Genomic DNA, 20,581 nt, shown 5'->3' on the forward strand with positions numbered 1-20,581 from the left:
ATGAATGTCATTGATATTTAGGATGCGCACACGCTAAACAGGAGGTCTAGCGCAAGTAATGTCGCTGTCACCACCGCCTAATAAAAAATGGCACTGAATGAATGTCACTGATATTTAGGATGCACAAACGTTATGCAGGAGGTATAGCGCAAGTAATGTCGCTGTCACCACCGCCTGAAACAAAATGACACTGAATTAATGTCACTGATATTTAGGTTGCGTAAACGTTATACAGGAGGTACAGCGCAAGTAATGTCGCTGTCACCAGCGGCTAATAAAAAATTACACTGAATTAATGTCACTGATAATTAGGATGGGCAAACGTTATACAGAAGATGTAGTGCCCTTTATTACTTCATTTATTTATTAATGATATCGAAGACGGGATTAATAGCTCAATTTCTATTTTTGCAGATGACACTAAACTGTGTAGAACTGTACAGTCTATGGAAGATGTCCACAAACTACAAGCTGACTTGAACACTCTGAGTGACTAGGCATGAACTTGGCAAATGAGGTTCAATGTGGACAAATGTAAAGTTATGCATCTTGGTAGTAATAATCTCAGCTTCATATGTCCTAGGTCAGTGGTCGGCAAAGTGCGGCTCTTTAGACCCTTCAATGCGGCTCTTTCCCACGGCGACCCATCCTGCACTACAGAGGAATCGAATCTTGCCTGTGAGACGCATTTGCGTTCCACAAAGCAAGAGAGGGCGTGTTTGCTAATTAGTATTAGCGCACACGCATCACAGTAGGGCCGGCAGTACGCACCTCCTTCCAGAGTAGACGTCGGAACGAGGAGGAAGTGACGAGGGGTATTGAAAACTTCCCGGGCAGTGAAATCTGCCAGAGACAGAACACCGCTGCAGGCTACAAGTCAGAGTCAGTGTACCTCCTTCTACCTCCTTTCAGAGTCAGTGTACCTCCTTCTACCTCCTTCTACAGGTGACTCAATTATTTGGCATCAGCATTTGCTTGGCATGTGTTTAAACAGCAAAAGTAATGTCTGCAGACAAGTTTAATAAAAGTAAAAAATTATAAAGATAAAATGAAATAATAATCAAGATCCAAATAAAAGAAAGTACATATAAAAGTATGTAAAAACACACTCTGGGCTCATGCCCACGAATGTAAGGGCGCCGTGCCTTGCTGCGGACCGCAAATAGCGGTCCGCAATGCACGGACACAGACCATGAGGCAGCTGCATGAGGATCACGGACCCATTCACTTGAATGGGGTTCGCGATCCGCATCCGACTGCCCGCACTGCAAAAAAGTAGCGCATGCTGAAGTGAATGGGTCCATGATGCGGTCTGCACACGGCCGTGTTCAGCCCGCATCATGGACCCATTCACTTCAATGGGTCCAGGATCCGGGATATGAGTGCTACAGAGTGCTTCCGTGGTGCTTCTGGCTGTGCCTCCGCACCGCAAAAAAGTAGTGCATTCACTTCAGCATGCGCTTCCTTCCTATATATTTTAGGTTTTAAAAATGTGTCTCTCAAAAGAAATTTCAATCGTGGTTTTGGCGATATATGGCTCAGTTGACAAAAAAGTTTGCCCACCAATGTCCTAGGTGATGTAACACTGGGAGAGTCACTTATAGAGAAGGATTTGGGTGTCCTTGTGGATGGTAGAATAAATGACAGCATGCAATGTCAATCAGCTGCTTCTAAGGCCACCAGGATATTGTCATGTATTAAACGAGACATGGACTCGCTGTGCAGGGATGTAATATTACCACTTTACAAAGCGCTGGTGCGGCCTCATCTGGAATACGCAGTCCAGTTCTGGGCACCAGTACATAGAAAGGATGCTCTGCAGATGGAAAAAAGCGACTAAACTGATAAGGGGCATGGAGGGTCTTAGTTATGAAGAAAGATTACAAAAATTGAATTAATTTAGTCTTGAGAAGAGATGTCTAAGGGGGGACATGATTAACCCATACAAATATATAAATAGGCCATACAAAAAATACGGCGAAAAGCTGTTCCATATAAAATGTGCTCAAAAGACAAGGGGGCACTGCCTCCGACTGGAGAGGAAAAAGTTCTCCAAAAGCGGCAAAGCTTCTTTACTGTAAGAAGTGTGAATCTGTGGAATAGACTTCCTCAGGACGTGGTCACAGCAGGAACAGTGGACAGTTTCAAAAAGGGTTTAGACGAATTCCTTAAAGTAAAAAACATAAATGCCTATGAAAACGTGTAGAAATCTGAGTCTCACTTTCTTCTGTGATTCGCATCCCCACCTATCCTTTGGTTGAACTTGATGGACGTATGTCTTTTTTCAACCGTATTAACTATGTAACTATGTAATGTAACTGTCCGCAGTAGACACCGTCTACAGAAAAAGTACACTGAATGTCACAGATATTTTTAGGCTGCGCACACGTTACACAGGGGATGTAGCGCAGATAATGTCACTGTCACCAGCGGCGAAAACAATTAGACTGAATGTCACTGATATTTCGGATGCGCTAACGTTATACTGAAGATGTAGCGCAGGTAATGTCGCTGCCACCAGCAGCAAAAAAATTCGACTGAATGTCACTGATATTTCGGATACGCAAACATTATACAGGAGATGTAGCGCAGGTTATGTCACTGTCTGCAGTGGCCAAACAATTGCAAGCTATTTAGCGCAGGTTGCGCTAAAAATATATATTGCTGCTACACACAACAGTCCTTAAAAGGACTTTTGGGTCTATAACAAGTATAAAAACTAAAATATTCCTATTTCACTCCCTACACTATCTCTCCCTTCTGCTCTCCAGCTCTCCCTGACTAAGACTGAGCCGAACACATGTCATCGGGTGCTATATAGCACCCGATGATGCTTTCCGGCCAGCCAATAACTGTAATGCCAGTAGTCAACATGGCTACGGCATTACAGTGAATGGCAGTACTTTACCTGCACGTTTATTGGCAGTGAATTGGCAGTACTTACCTGCACGTATTCGGCCGAACACTGCGATGTGCCGAGCATTGCAATGCTTGAGTAAAATTAGTGTTCGGCCGAGCATGCTCGCCCAACACTAATAATTATATTATTATATACACACATTTATTTCTGTCCACTTCCATCTATAGCTCTCAAATCATAAAACTACTGAATTACCAGATTTTTTTTAACACTTTAAAAGGAATTCACAACAGGGATGACCATCATCTCAGGTGGTTCCCTCCATAAGGGGATCCTTCCATAATATGAACCTAATGGTATTTGGCTTTTAAAATATATTAGGGTTAAAACCAGATAGGCCGAGCATGATGGATGGATCAAACATGGCTGCAGGTTTATTGCTATAATGGACACTTGCTAACGTGGAAGTTTCACCAGGAAATAGACCTGTCCGTCTGCTGCATTAAGAAATCATTGGCCCCCTTCCTCTACTCATGCAGGCAGTCTAACATATGGACCATGGAGTGCCAACGAATGGAAACGTCACATATCAAGTGATGTTGGGGAAAAGCATTTTGCCTTTGCAGCTCAAGTAGGCCGTTTGTTTTGCACTATAAGGCTCCATTCACACGTCCGCAATTCTGTTCCGTATTTTGCGGAAAGAAATTGCGGACCCATTTATTTCTATGGGGCCACACTTTGTGCTGTCCGGATCCGGAATTGCGGAACCGCACTTTCGGGTCCACAATTCCGTTCCCGAAAAAAATAGAACATGTCCTATTCTTGTCCACAATTCCGGACAAGATTAGGCAATTTCTAGTATAGTGCCGGCGATGTGCGGTCCGCAAAATGCGGAACGAACATTGCCGTTGTCCGTGTTTTGCGGATCCGAAAAACACATACGGATGTGTGAATGGACCCTAAGAGTGGCTGAAGTGCATGCACAGTTTCCTGGTCATTTTAACAGCTCTTGCAGTTCAGTTGAAGACTTGAGGAACTGGGTGACAACGAGATTGAAGACGTGCGACATGCAGGGCTCATGGATCAGCCCTCCCTGACGCAGCACACACAAAATGTTCTTCCCATTATCAGTAACCATGGTTCTTATCTCCAGTTGGCGAGGGGACAATCTGGGCTGGGCTGGGCTGTAAGCCACTCTTATTGATGATGCTAAGCAGTTCCTTCCTGTGGCTCAGTTCGCCAAGGCTGACCAGGTGCAGAACCGCATGACGATGCCTAGATTTGCATAGGTTATATGTTGGAGAATCACTGCGAACTAGAGGGGAGAGTGAGGACAAGGTGGAGGATAAGGAGGCAAAGAAGGACACTGGCACAGAAATTCCAGCACTAAAACGCAGAGGCGCATTGTTATCACCTGGACAAGTTTCTTGTGTGCTTGGTCCGGAACCACACTTGCCCAGTGGGCTGTGAACGACATATGTAGTGTCCCACTAGGTAAATGTGGGCACTACACAGGGGTCAATTGGGCCACGTTGTTCTCCAACTCCTGTGGAACAGTGGCATTGTATTTTACATTACATTTTAATGTATATTGCTATGTTTTTATGTGTATTTTCCCTGTTTATCTGTGTTTCAGGCTTGTTAGGGTGTAGTTCCTCCTCCTAGACAGTAGAGGGAGCTAGGGAACCCCTAATATATATATAGTCAGGTCCTGTTCAGGGAAAGTAGTGTAGAGTCAGGAGTCTGTGTAGACCCAGAAGAGAGTGTGCAGAGAGGAGCTGAGGGCCACCTCCTGACATGCAGCTAGACAGTCCAGGCTTCTAGTTGCCACCAGGAGAAGAAGTTGCCTCCTGAGAGAAACATGAATTTCCCACAACCAGAGCACAGGAGAGCCAAAGTGTTACCAGCCAACCTGAGGGCTGAAGGGCAGAAGGATTTTACCTAAAGCAAGGATATATATATATACCTGAGGAAGTTTCCCTAACCAAGGATAAAGCCATCAGTACGGCATACGGGCCTTGGGATAAAGACAGACAGGATTCTGAGGAAAAGTGCAGCCTGGTCTGTAAGTGTTTTAACCCTCTGAGTATCTTGCAAGAACATTGTGCCTGCCATTTGTGAAAGCCTGCCTGTAACAACTTGATTGCATGTGGAACTGAACCCAGACTGTAAATAGTTGACTGTTTCCAGTAAAAGGAAGTTTTGGTTCACCACAACATCGTGTTCCTCAATTATTCCAATCATAAATCGGTGTGCCACCGTTACTGGCACTGGCGTCACGAATCTTAAAGGGACCTTGCCCCCGGCACATTAAACACCTGCAACATCCAGGGCACCTCATCTACCATCAGGCCTGGTCCCTATACACTGAGAGTGCCCCAGAGGTCTCCTGTGCCAGCCTCTCCATCACTGCTGTACGCCTGCCCAGGGTCTTTCAAGAAACTGTGAGTAACCCAGAGTAACCCTTGTTTGCCTAAGTAACCGTGACCTCACCATCGCAATACCCTGCAGGGTAGCGTACTGCACATATATTGTCCTTGACAACAGTTACAACTCCATACGTCAGCGCTGGCGTGAACTCTACCAGAGGACTGGCCCACCTTCTTCTCAATGTACGAGTGCAGGGCTGATACAGCTTTTTTGGAATAGTAATGTTAGCTTGGGATTCTCCACCTTGGCTAGGCACTAGCCATCAGTTCTCTGAAATGTGCTGAGTCCACTAGATGGAAAGGGAGGGAATGTAGTACCAGCAACTTGGTCAGGTGCACGTCTAGCTTCTGCGCCATTGGATGAGTGCATGCTTACTGACGTTGACGAGCCCTTACTGCTTGAGAGGGGGTGCGGGCGGTTGCTGCATTAGGCTGTAAAACTAAATGAGTGGCACAGTTTTCCCACAGCACTTTATGGTGACGCTCTCTGTGCTGACGCAGGGCCATCAACCCAACATTAGCACCCTGACCATGCCTCACCTTCTGCCCACACATCCTGAATAACTTGGTGAAAAATTCCCACACTGCCGAGTATGGTATTTTCCTTTCACCACTGCGTGATACCTGCCTGCCACTGCTTTTATGAACCCGTGCACTGCTAGTGTATTCCACACAGGTAGTCTCCTGAGCATTTGGCTCCAAATCTCCCACTGCTTTCACCCCGGTGGCTCACAGGCACACTGGCACCTTGCTGTCTTACAGGCACGCTGCCACCTTTGTCCCCTGATAATGATGCCCCCTCTTCAACCGGTTCCTACGTGCGATCGGCTACATCATCATCTACAAATGTTTGGTCGTCACTTGTGTCAGACTCACCTGTCTATTGCGCCCGCCCCTGACCTCTTGCAACATGTGCTCCCACCCAACTGTCATCATTGATAGTTGCAAGCCTAAAGGAATCCACAGCAGACCTTTCCTCCAATCTGGGCTGGGCTGTAACTGTTGACTAAGGTCATCATCGCTGAAAAGCGGAGCAGAGCTGGCGGCTATCATTACTTGGCTAGCAGAAGAAGCAGCAAAAGCAAGTGGCAGGTTCAGGACAGATGAGGACATAGAGACAGTTCCTGAGCCATGCCAACTAAGCGTTGTGTTAGAGGAACTCACTGATTCCTGGCTATGTGCATCTGTTGTTACTTAAGATGATGTTGAAGAGCAAGTCAACCATTCCAGTACAGCAACATTGTTGGTCAAAACATGACCGCTGGATGACAATGGCAGCTCTGGCCTGTTGCTGCGGCTGCTACCACCACCCTTTCTTTTGCTGCTACATGTGCCAGCTACAGCAACATTTTTGCCACTGTTAGTCCCTTTGGAGGGCCCAGGCAACTGTCTGTTGGCCATAGTGTATAAGAACTGTATCACTAACAGAACGGATTAGCTATGATAAATTTCGCGCCACTGCACACTTATGTACAGGGCGATAAATTATACCCACCGGCAATACGGACGCAACGTAATTCTACACCTAACAGAAGGGATTAGCGAGATAAATTTAGCTCCACTGCACACTTATGTATAGGGCGAAAATTTATACCTGCCAGTAATACAGACGCAATGTAATGCTACAGCTAACAGAATGGATTAGCTATGAAAAATTTCACTCCACAGCACAATTATGTACAGGGCGATAAGTTACACTTTTCCATTATACGGATTTAACGTAACGCTAAAGCTAACAGAAGGGATTAGCTATGATACATTTCACTCCACTACACACTTATGTAAAGTGTGATAAATTACACCTGTCCGTAATACGGACGCAACCTAATGCTACAGAACGGATTAGCTATAAATATTGGTGCACTGCATGCAGCGCTATATTAGACTTGGCAGTTAGTATAAGGGCAGGCACTCGTCATCAGGAAACAGTCGAAAAGTGTATGGTTCAAAAAATATGTAATTTATTATACTAGCACAGCAAAGGAATTAATAAATATAAAATATATATATACAATGTAAACCCCCTAGTACAGTGGTGGCGAACCTATGGCACGGGTGCCAGAGGTGGCACTCAGAGCTCTCTCTGTGGGCACCCGCACCCTGGAAAAAGTCTATGGTGTACCAATATGCCTTAGACTTTTCCTGCCATTCATCATCACTATGAATAGCACAGGCAGCACACTGAATGCAGGCAGGATATTATAGCTAAATGGTAAAGTACATGGAAAATATACTATATTGGACTGTAGTATTCAGGTAAAATTGCAGTGTTGGCACTTTGCGATAAATAAGTGGGTTTGGGGTTGCAGTTTGGGCACTCGGTCTGTAAAAGGTTCACCATCCCTGCCCTAGAGTATGCAGTTTGGATTCTGATGGCTGTGCGTGCAGCATACACCACTGGTGGTAAGTATATGTATTGGAGCCCGCACAGTCAATCGTCTTCCCACACTGCAACTATGTGCCTCATATACACATGATAATCTATTAAATGTAATAAAAGCCAACCCAAATTGTCCACCTAATAAAAAGAAAGAAAAAAGCCACAATGATTAATAATAACAACAAAGTATCAGTATAAATAACCGCTCGTATCAGATTGGTTGAGATAATTGTATCCACTGAAACGTGCAGGTATAGTTCCAATGGCTACAGCACACAATAGGTCAATAAAACACACTTACTCGGTTACTGTTGCAACAATAATGTATCGCATACTGCAACAATGTATCGCATATATGTAAAATTGTCCACAGGAAAAAACGCAATCATTGATATTGACAAATGTTAATGGTGGTACCTTACCATTTCAAAGTCACCTAAGTGGATCTTATAGTATGTCAGCTCAGTTCCTATAGCTTCCAACTTCCATACTATATATGGAAGCTGTCTTCTTAAATATCATGTTAGGACTAGGAGCTGTCCTCATATATTACATATAACAAAAATGGGGCAACAGGTGTGTACTTTTATATATCTTTTAGTGGCGTCCCACTTGATATCAGTCCACTCTCTGTTGTTACCTTTATCGTGGTCTTCACGGTTAACACCGCTCTTGTGTACGGCCAGGCAGTCTGGACTCCGTAGTTGGCGTCCCACGTGATTGGGCTGCTAGTCTCTTAGCGTCCCACGTGTCATGTGTCGAGCTGCCGGTATCTTGGCGTCCCACGTGTTATACGGCGGGTCTTTCTCTGGATACCCTGACAGAGCATAAGCAAATACTTGCGACTGATGAAAGCGCTTCCCAAGTCGTTTACTGGATGATGTCAGTCATAATCGGGGGATTGCGACTATGATGATAAATACCAGACGCATTTCGGAGTCTGCAACTGACCCCTTCCTCAGTGGTTACCCGCATTTCCCTCATAGTCCCCTTCTTATAGTCCTGTTTAGGTTTAGGTAATGGAGTAAATGACTTGTTCCCTTTTTTGGGGGACCTTATGTTATTTTCTGAAGGTAACAGGATTCATTCCATTGTGAGTGGTGGCAAGACTAAGGGTCCATTCACATGTCCGTGGTGTGTTGCGGACCGGCAAATTGCGGATCCGCAACACACCCGGCCGGCACCCGCTATAGAAATGCCTATTCTTGTCCGCAGCTGCGGACAAGAATAGGACATGTTCTATCTTTTGCGGAGCTGCGGACCGGAAGTTCGGGGCCGCGACTCTCCGCTTCACGTCCGAGCCCAAAATTGCGGAATGGGTGCAGACCCTTTTGCGGACGTGTGAATGGACCCTAACAGTTCAATGTTTCCTTTATCCATATGTAGCTAAATATCTTTAAAAAGGTAAGTTGCGTTTCTATTGCGTTTTTTGTTGTCATGTGCGTTTTTTATCCCCATATGCCATTGGACCCTCCATGAGTTGGTGTATGTATAGTTTTTGGGTTAGCAATGGCATAAAGGGACATCCGATTGGATTTCCAAGCATACATATAAGAAAAAAGTTAATATATAGAAAATAATAAAATAAAAAATAAAAAGGTATAAAAAAAGGTGTACAATCAAAGATATAAAAAGAGATTAAACAATATTCTGATGTTTATTATAAATGTTTATATCTTTTTTTCCAGGTGGTAACTTTAACCATAATGTGTTATTTATCTCTTTTTCAGTGTTTCTTAGGGCAATAAATGTTGATTTTATTCTTATTGACGTATTTGCTAGAATGTATATTTACTAGCAAATACATATTTTAGTAAATATACCTTCTAGCAAATACGCGAGGAAATTTGGCTTCATTGCAAATCCAAGTTTTCCTAAACTTCACACAAAATTCAGCTTTGAATGCTTCGCTTCGCTCAACACCAGGGGGCAGAATGCCTGCCTATATTTTTACACACAGAAATGTTAAATATAAGAAGAAACAATGGCTGGTTTGGAAGATGGAAAGCAGGGAGCAGCAGCAGTACAGTGTAGATGTGGAAACAGTAAGGTGTGTAAGGGTAACAGTGGCAGAAATAGTACCGCCAGCTGTATTAGCACAGCAAGGAACCAACAAGGCAGTAAATAGATGTGTGCACAGCTGTGTTGAGGTAGTAGTTGTAGTAGGGGTAATATTAGTAGCAGTTGGGGTAATGGAAGTGGCAGTAGGGGAGTAGCAGCTTGTTGGAAAAATTATGTTTAAATTGTGCTATAAGGGTTTAACAACTTGTGCACGGGGATGCTGAGGTTTTGCAAATAAAGGAAGCTCCCGTGAAGCCTCCTCAGTGACTGTTAGATGGACTTTCTGAAGCTAACTGCAAACTGTCTAATGTCATATTGTAACCGATGACTTTTGCCTACTATGGCAGTGTGGAATAACTGTCACTGCCAGCTAGAAAGTATATATTCTATCTATAAGTCAGAAACCACTTAGAGGACATCATTATCTGTGCTGTCTCTTTGCTAGCTAGCAAATAAACTAAATTCCTGCCTCAAAATTCAGATGACTCCGATCCTGACTTGATAAAAGAAAAACTTCCATAACAACTTGGTCTTTCGAGCAGGAATCCAACATCCTCTGTCTTCTCCCAGATGTGGGCTGAAAACCGTGCACGGGGAAGTCTCGGACTTCTAGAGTCAAAAGACCTCCAGCTGAACTGCGGTTAAACAGAGGCCGGTCCACCTGGACTGAGGCAAGGTGACGGATTCGGAGATATAGTCATTGGAACCGGGATGTTTCATCTAAATTGAGGTAAGATATAAGGATTATTGGATAAGTTGTGTAAAGTTATTGAATATTGTGTGTAGAGTCCAGGGACTCTAGGAATTGCAGTCCATAGTCTGCGTAAAGACTACAGGAATAAATAACTCTGTGCCGCACGTTAAAGATAGTACTAGTTGATAGAGACGTCTATAGGTTGGTATTTGGTGCCCATTGTCTTGTCATTTTTTTATGTACAGTACAGACCAAAAGTTTGGACACACCTTCTCATTCAAAGAGTTTTCTTTATTTTCATGACTATGAAAATTGTAGATTCACACTGAAGGCATCAAAACTATGAATTAACACATGTGGAATTATATACATAACAAAAAAGTGTGAAACAACTGAAAATATGTCATATTCTAGGTTCTTCAAAGTAGCCACCTTTTGCTTTGATTACTGCTTTGCACACTCTTGGCATTCTCTTGATGAGCTTCAAGAGGTAGTCACCTGAAATGGTTTTCACTTCACAGGTGTGCCCTGTCAGGTTTAATAAGTGGGATTTCTTGCCTTATAAATGGGGTTAGGACCATCAGTTGCGTTGTGGAGAAGTCAGGTGGATACACAGCTGATAGTCCTACTGAATAGACTGTTAGAATTTGTATTATGGCAAGAAAAAAGCATCTAAGTAAAGAAAAACAAGTGGCCATCATTACTTTAAGAAATGAAGGTCAGTCAGTCCGAAAAATTGGGAAAACTTTGAAAGTGTCCCCAAGTGCAGTCACAAAAACCATCAAGCGCTACAAAGAAACTGGCTCACATGCGGACCGCCCCAAGAAAGGAAGACCAAGAGTCACCTCTGCTGCGGAGGATAAGTTCATCCGAGTCACCGGCCTCAGAAATCGCAGGTTAACAGCAGCTCAGATTAGAGACCAGGTCAATGCCACACAGAGTTCTAGCAGCAGACACATCTCTAGAAAAACTGTTAAGAGGAGACTGTGTGAATCAGGCCTTCATGGTAGAATATCTGCTAGGAAACCACTACTAAGGACAGGCAACAAGCAGAAGAGACTTGTTTGGGCTAAAGAACACAAGGAATGGACATTAGACCAGTGGAAATCTGTGCTTTGGTCTGATGAGTCCAAATTTGAGATCTTTGGTTCCAACCACCGTGTCTTTGTGCGACGCAAAAAGGTGAACGGATGGACTCTACATGCCTGGTTCCCACCGTGAAGCATGGAGGAGGAGGTGTGATGGTGTGGGCGTGCTTTGCTGGTGACACTGTTGGGGATTTATTCCAAATTGAAGGCATACTGAACCAGCATGACTACCACAGCATCTTGCAGCGGCATGCTATTCCATCAGGTTTGCGTTTAGTTGGACCATCATTTATTTTTCAACAGAGCAATGACCCCAAACACACCTCCAGGCTGTGTAAGGGCTATTTGACCATGAAGGAGAGTGATGGGGTGCTGCGCCAGATGACCTGGCCTCCACAGTCACCAGACCTGAACTCAATCGAGATGGTTTGGGGTGAGCTGGACCGCAGAGTGAAGGCAAAAGGACCAACAAGTGCTAAGCCTCTCTGGGAACTCCTTCAAGACTGTTGGAAGACCATTTCAGGTGACTACCTCTTCAAGCTCATCAAAAGAATGCCAAGAGTGTGCAAAGCAGTAATCAAAGCAAAAGGTGGCTACTTTGAAGAACCTAGAATATGACATATTTTCAGTTGTTTCACACTTTTTTGTTATGTATATAATTCCACATGTGTTAATTCATAGTTTTGATGCCTTCAGTGTGAATCTACAATTTTCATAGTCATGAAAATAAAGAAAACTCTTTGAATGAGAAGGTGTGTCCAAACTTTTGGTCTGTACTGTATGTCTTTCCTTCATTTTGTAAAAGTTAGAGTTAAGACAGCCTCTTACAAATCCAGTCGTGGTCATCCCAGGTGAACAACACAACTGTCTGAGGACTGTGTTTTGGTGAACAGTTTTGGGCGTCCTGGTTGCGGCGAGCATTACAGTCCCAGGAGAGATACGTTTTATCGAGCGGCCTTGGTTCAGTCCAAAACCACTGTGCAGCGAGCGCAGTTACTCATGAACTGACCCCAGTTCATCCCACCGGGCCATAAAATATCTATTCTTTGTAAGCATATGAGGATCTCTGAAGGGCTTTCTTTACTGTATGAATATATGAGGATCTATAAAATCCTGAGTGTATAAGAGATCCCAGTAGGTGAGGTTTTCTGTCAGGTGGACAGAAGATAAAGTCTGTGAGGCAAGAAAAAGTGAAACACACAAACAGGTACGGTACATGTCCCCATGAACTGCACCCACCCTGGTGTCTGTGAATCTACTGATATCCACTGCACTGAAGGCTTTATCTCATCACATTGTTTTCTATATGTTTCATGTTTAAAAGTTGTTTGGAACATCAGAAAAGCACACCCCTTCTTGGATAATATAGGACTAACCTGAGTATGGGGAATTCTGCAGATAAATTGTCGGGATGTGGATGTATATGTTTTCAGAAAGAACTTGCATGCATGCCAACTAACCAGAGATGCTAAATATATGTATCAATTAAAAAGGCAAAAGAAGTTTGGGTTTAATGGCAAATGGACTGTAGACTCATGTTCAAAATTTGTGAAAGAGTTAGGCAAAGAAGGAAACCCTCTTGCATTTAGCAAATTGTGAGAAGCATTATGTAATCAGAATTCCAGTGTGTGACATGCACCTGGGGAATAAGAATAATTCTGGGACCTGGCTGTGAGAGACTTAAGTAACTCCTAAACTTAGGCTGGTGAGAAGCCACTGAAAGGAGAGACCTAGGTTATCCTGGTATGTGGGAAGCAGCCAGGAGCCAATGTGTGGAAGGAGTGGGGCTGATAGGGAATACAATTCTGGAATAGTGGTGTCCTACCCATAGGGAGAGTCATCTTGCAAAGAGGCAAATGATGCAATGAAAGAATTTGAATGTATGTCAAAACCAGCTGGTGTGTCGACAGGTGGCTGTTTGGATATGTAATAATGGAAAACGTTTATGTAACAGAATGGTTGAATAATCACGACATGTTTAATGGAGCGCAGTTATTGGTCGCAAGGAATATAAGAGCAAGTAGGCAATAATGGAAATGAACTGAATTCATTGGGCCAGATTTATCATGACTCTGACAGCTCACTCTACTTTCACATATGGCTAAAGTCAGTTTTAGCCAAGTTGGATTTATGTTTGGCCCTTTAAGACTGTAATAAATGTGGTTTGACGGTAGCAGTTTATCCGTCAGTAAGCAGCTTTACAAAAGTCGCACGTTTTTATGAAAAAGTTGCATGTTCTATTAAAAAGTCTCATAAGATAAGTATGGTCCTCACTGGAGTGAAATTGCGACTTTTTTGCGACTTTTTAAATAGTCCCAATAGTAAATCTGTCTAGAGATTCATTTACATAAGAAAACACGCCCACTTTCAGAAAACTGGCGGGCATAGTGCACAGCAGAAAAAAGTCACAGATTTGTGCGCAGTTTTATCGTTTGGGACTTTTTGGGGGACTTTTTCACTCCATTATTCTGACCTGAGCTAATGATAAATCTGGCCCATAGTGTCCTTTGTGTAATTCTGGGTGTGACTATGAGAGATGTGTGACGTTGTAACAAAGAGATGTGTGTATGAATACTGTGGATTAATAACAAGACATATTAACATCAAGGAATGGAAATGTGAGAAGGATGAAGTGTGTGAATTGGGCCCTTTGTGTTGTCTTATCTGTTTGTGGTGTTATGTACAGTATGATGTTATTCACTGAATTGCCAATTAACAGCAGAGATCAGACTACGAGCCTTGCTCACTATAAATGGCTGTTAGAAGAAAGAGTAAGGCAGCCCAACTGAAAGGGTGGGACTTTCTATATACCGCCTTACAATGGCTACCCCTCAGACAACGCCACACCCTGTGCCAGAAGCTACATTGTCATTGGTACATGGTACGTTGTGGGTGACCAGTAAAGTAGTTTTGGCAGGAGGCCTGTTTACCTGCCCATGTTAAAATAAGGCCTAGTTCACACATCTTTAACAGTATCTCCTAGGCCATGCCCAGGCCAGGTGGGATCATATGTAAAAGTACGTCCCTGTATGACAGACCCCTATTTCCACTGAAAAGACAAGCAGTAGTTTATTGGATAACTGCTGTAATCTGCTGTAATATGTTGATTTTCTATCAGTATGTGACGCAGAACAGCGAGGTTTTGAAGAATTTGTTAGTCTTTTATCATTTCTATTTGTGAAAGGCAGCAAAGTGTCCAAAGATAAACTGCAGTCCTAGCGTAGTCCATGGCCACATTTCTAGGACAATGTATATTTCCAGGTTTGAAGTCCATTCAGAAAACTTTCTCTCTACCTAGAAATCCATGATGAATGGATTCTTAGGGCTCTTTCACACTTGCGTTGTTCTGTTCCGGCATAGAGTTCCGTCGTCGGGGCTCTATGCCGGAAGAATACTGATCAGGATTATCCTAATGCATTCTGAATGGAGAGAAATCCGTTCATGATGCATCAGGATGTCTTCAGTTCCGGACCGGAACGTTTTTTGGCCGGAGAAAATACCGCAGCATGCTGCGCTTTTTGCTCCGGCCAAAAATCCTGAACACTTGCTGCAAGGCCAGATCCAGAATTAATGCCCATTGAAAGGCATTAATCCGGATCCGGTCTTAAGCTAAACGTCGTTTCGGCGCATTACCGGATCCGACGTTTAGCTTTTTCTGAGTGGTTACCATGGCTGCCGGGACGCTAAAGTCCTGGCAGCCATGGTAAAGTGTAGTGGGGAGCGGGGAAGCAGTATACTTACCGTCCGTGCGGCTCCCGGGGCGCTTCAGAGTGACGTCAGGGCGCCCCACGCGCATGGATGACGTGATCCATGCGATCACGTCATCCATGCGCATGGGGCGCTCTGACGTCATTTTGGAGCGCCCCGGGAGCCGCACGGACGGTAAGTATACTGCTCCCCCGCTCCCCACTACTACTATGGCAACCAGGACTTTAATAGCGTCCTGGCTGCCATAGTAACACTGAACGCATTTTGAAGACGGATCCGTCTTCAAATGCTTTTAGTTTACTCGCGTTTTTCCGGATCCGGCGTGTAATTCCGGCAAATGGAGTACACGACGGATCCGGACAACGCAAGTGTGAAAGAGGCCGGCTGTTTACAACAAATAAGAAGCTCCATAACTAAAGACATGATTGATCATCGCACCAGTAGATTCACCCCTACTCCGGACTATACCAGACATGCTTAACTGCAATTTAAACCTAAAAGGGGGACAAACTTTTGTTTGTTCAGCAATTTATGTGTTAGAAGGAGCAAATAAAAATAGAGGATGAGGTAGAGGTGGAGTAGGAAGGAATAAAGGAGGTTGTTATGTGTGTGGAAAGATAGGACATTTGGCAAGAGATTGAAAACAGAGAAAGGACAGGTCAGAACCTGAAAATGAAGAAGACATGTCTGCATGGCTAGTTAAGGATGAACAAGTACGTTACCAGGAGACTGGTGTTTTAGATGCCAGTCTTGATAAAGCCCTAAGCTGGCGGTGGATCTGCCGAAGTAATCAGGAGGCGCAGGCCTCTGCATAACTTCGGTGCATCCAGCGTCAGGTCTAAATGTAATACAGCTTCCGAGTGGTCTTACATTTAGACTATTTTCTACGCCTAAAACAGGCGTATAAAATGATGAATGAGACGAGCCTTCCTCGCCCACCCCACGGCCATAATTTTAGACCCGGTGTGAGCAGGGCGAAGCTGCAGATATCGGTGCAACTGACCGTTGCACCGCCATCCGCACCTGAAATACGCCTACTATAGACGAATTTCAGTAAAGTAAATGACCCTTGAAGTGTTGAATTTAGGACAAATAGAAATAATTTTTATAAAATAAGGAAAAACCTGGAGGTTCTACAATTTTTGTGTGATTCAGGGGCATCTAGAACAGTTATCGACCCAGATGAGGCGCCTACAGTTAAACCCTCATCGGTAACAGAGGCCTTGGAAAAAGAATCAACTGAAAAAGTAGATTTAAGGGTAGATCACCACAATTCCTACAGCCGACAGGGGCGGATTGGCCATAGACCCTACAGGGGAATTTCCCGGTGGGCCGATGCCCCGGGGACCACACAAGCTCTCCTGATGGCCGCAAGACAGGTACACAATGATCTAATGCTCAACGGCCGCAGATGCCCTCCTTGACTCAACTGTATTAGGCTACATTCACACGTCAGTATTTTCCTATATCCCGATTTTCGGTCCGTTTTTTGTGGATCCGTTGTTCCTGAAAATGTTTCCGTATGTCATCCGTTTTTTGCGGATCTGCAAAAAACGGAAACATGTATAAATTTCAATAATCTAATAAAGTTGTTTGGATTTCTTTGAAAAAAAATTTAAAAAATAATAAAATAAAAAATTTGTTATGTGTTTCCAGGAACGGATTCCGCATAAAACGGATGACATACGGAATGACATCCGAATGTCTTCCGTTTTTTGCGGATCCATTGACTTTGTATTGTACCAGGATCCGAATTTTGCGGAAAAGAATAGGACATGTTTTATATTTAAACGGACATGCGGAACGGAACAACGGAAACGGACAGCACACATTGTGCTGTCCGATTTTTTCCAGGACCCATTGAAAATGAATGGGTCCAGATCTGGTTCTGATCTGTTCCGCAAAAAACAGAACAGATCAGGAAAGAAAAAACGGACGTGTGAATGGACCCTAACTGTCCTCAAGGTGGTGATACAGTTTAACCACTTACCGCTACGCTAACGCCGAAAGGCGTCATCTCTGCGGCGCTCCCAGGCTACGCTAACGCCAATAGGCGTCATCTCGCGTGAGCCGAGATTTCCTGTGAACGCGCGCACGCAGGCGCGCGCGCTCACAGGAACGGAAGGTAAGCGAGTGGATCTCCAGCCTGCCAGCGGCGATCGCTCGCTGGCAGGCTGGAGATGTGATTTTTTTAACCCCTAACAGGTATATTAGACACTGTTTTGATAACAGCGTCTAATATACCTGCTACCTGGTCCTCTGGTGGTCCCTTTTGTTAGGATCGACCACCAGAGGACACAGGGAGCTCAGTAAAGTAGCACCAAACACCACTACACTACACTACACTACACCCCCCCTGTCACTTATTAACCCTTTATAAACCACTGATCAGCCCATATAGACTCCCTGATCACCCCCCTGTCATTGATCACCCCCCTGTCATTGATCACCCCCCTGTAAGGCTCCATTCAGACGTCCGTATGATTTTTACGGATCCACTGATACATGGATCGGATCCGCAAAACACATGCGGACGTCTGAATGGAGCCTTACAGGGGGGTGATCAATGACAGAGGAGTGATCACCCATATAGACTCCCTGATCACCTCCGTCATTGATCAGGCTCCATTCAGACGTCCGTATGATTTTTACGGATTCACGGATACATGGATCGGATCCGCAAAACACATACGGACGTCTAAATGGACCCTTACAGGGGGGTGATCACCCCATATAGACTTCCTGATCACCCCCCTGTCATTGATCACCCCCCTGTAAGGCTCCATTCAGACGCCCGTATGTGTTTTACGGATCCACGCATCCATGGATCGGATCCGTAAAACGCATACGGACGTCTGAATGGAGCCTTACAGGGGGGTGATCAGGGAGTCTATATGGGATGATCACCCCCCTGTAAGGCTCCATTCAGACGTCTGTCTGCATGTGTTTTACGGATTCACGCATCCATGGATCGGATCCGCAAAACGCATACGGACGTCTGAATGGAGCCTTACAGGGGGGTGATCAGTGACAGGGGGGTGATCACCTCATATACACTCCCTGATCACCCCCCTGTCATTGATCACCCCCCTGTCATTGATCACCCCCCTGTAAGGCTCCATTCAGACGTCTGCATGTGTTTTACGGATCCACGCATCCATGGATCGGATCCGCAAAACGCATACGGACGTCTGAATGGAGCCTTACAGGGGGGTGATCAATGACAGGGGGGTGATCACCCCATATATACTTCCTGATCACCCCCCTGTCATTGATTACCCCCATGTAAGGCACCATTCAGACGTCCGTATGTGTTTTGCGGTTCCGATCTATGTATCCGTGGATCCGTAAAAAACATATGGACGTCTGAATGGAGCCTTTCAGAGGGGTGATCAATGACAGAGGGGTGATCAGTGACAGGGGGGTGATCACCCCATATACACTCCCTGATCACCCCCCTGTCATTGATCGCCCCTCTGTAAGGCTCCATTCAGAATTTTTTTTGGCCCAAATTAGCGGAAATATATATATATATTTTTTTCTTACAAAGTCTCATATTCCACTAACTTGTGTCAAAAAATAAAATCTCACATGAACTCACCATACCCCTCACGGAATCCAAATGCGTAACATTTTTAGACATTTATATTCCAGACTTCTTCTCACGCTTTAGGGCCCCTAAAAAGCCAGGGCAGTATAAATACCCCACATGTGACCCCATTTCGGAAAGAAGACACCCCAAGGTATTCCGTGAGGGGCATATTGAGTCCATGAAAGATTTAAATTTTTGTCCTAAGTTAGCGGAAAGTGAGACTTTGTGAGAAAAAAACTAAAAAAAATCAATTTCCGCTAACTTATGCAAAAAAATAAAAAATTCTATGAACTCGCCATGCCCCTCATTGAATACCTTTGGGGTGTCTTCTTTCCAAAATGGGGTCACATGTGGGGTATTTATACTGCCCTGGCATTTTAGGGGCCTGAAACCGTGAGAAGAAGTCTGGGATCCAAATGTCTAAAAATGCCCCCCTAAAAGGAATTTGGGCCCCTTTGCGCATCTAGGCTGCAAAAAAGTGTCACACATCTGGTATCGCCGTACTCGGGAGAAGTTGGGCAATGTGTTTTGGGGTGTCATTTTACATATACCCATGCTGGGTGAGATAAATATCTTGGTCAAATGCCAACTTTGTATAAAAAAATGGGAAAAGTTGTCTTTTGCAGAGATATTTTTCTCACCCAGCATGGGTATATGTAAAATGACACCCCAAAACACATTCCCCAACTTTTCCTGAGTACGGCGATGCCAGATGTGTGTCACTTTTTTGCCGCCTAGGTGGGCAAAGGGGCACACATTCCAAAGAGCACCTTTCGGATTTCACAGGTCATTTTTTACACATTTTGATTTCAAACTACTTACCACACATTAGGGCCCCTAGAATGCCAGGGCAGTATAACTACCCCACAAGTGACCCCATTTTGGAAAGAAGACACCCCAAGGTATTCTGTGAGGGGCATGGCGAGTTCCTATAATTTTTTATTTTTTGTCACAAGTTAGCGGAAAATGATGATTATTATTTTTTTTTTTCTTACAAAGTCTCATATTCCACTAACTTGTGACAAAAAATAAAAAATTCCAGGAACTCGCCATGCCCCTCACGGAATACCTTGGGGTGTCTTCTTTCCAAAATGGGGTCACTTGTGGGGTAGTTATACTGCCCTGGCAATTTAGGGGCCCTAATGTGTGCGAAGTAGTTTGAAATCAAAATCTGTAAAAAATGGCCGGTGAAATCCTAAAGGTGCTCTTTGGAATGTGGGCCCCTTTGCCCACCTAGGCTGCAAAGAAGTGTCACACATCTGGTATCGCCGTACTCAGGAGAAGTTGGGCAATGTGTTTTGGGGTGTCATTTTACATATACCCATGCTGGGTGAGATAAATATCTTGGTCAAATGCCAACTTTGTATAAAAAAATGGGAAAAGTTGTCTTTTGCCAAGATATTTCTCTCACCCAGCATGGGTATATGTAAAATGACACCCCAAAACACATTCCCCAACTTCTCCTGAGTACGGTGATACCAGATGTGTGTCACTTTTTTGCCGCCTAGGTGGGCAAAGGGGCACACATTCCAAAGAGCACCTTTCGGATTTCACAGGCCATTTTTTATTTTGATTTCAAACTACTAACCACACATTAGGGGCCCTAGAATGCCAGGGCAGTATAACTTCCCCACAAGTGACCCCATTTTGGAAAGAAGACACCCCAAGGTATTTCGTGATGGGCATAGTGAGTTCATGGAAGTTTTTATTTTTTGTCACAAGTTAGTGGAATATGAGACTTTGTAAGAAAATAAATAAATAAATAAATA

Source organism: Bufo gargarizans, chromosome 5 (genome assembly GCF_014858855.1).
Source record: "Bufo gargarizans isolate SCDJY-AF-19 chromosome 5, ASM1485885v1, whole genome shotgun sequence".
Lineage (NCBI taxonomy): Eukaryota > Metazoa > Chordata > Amphibia > Anura > Bufonidae > Bufo > Bufo gargarizans.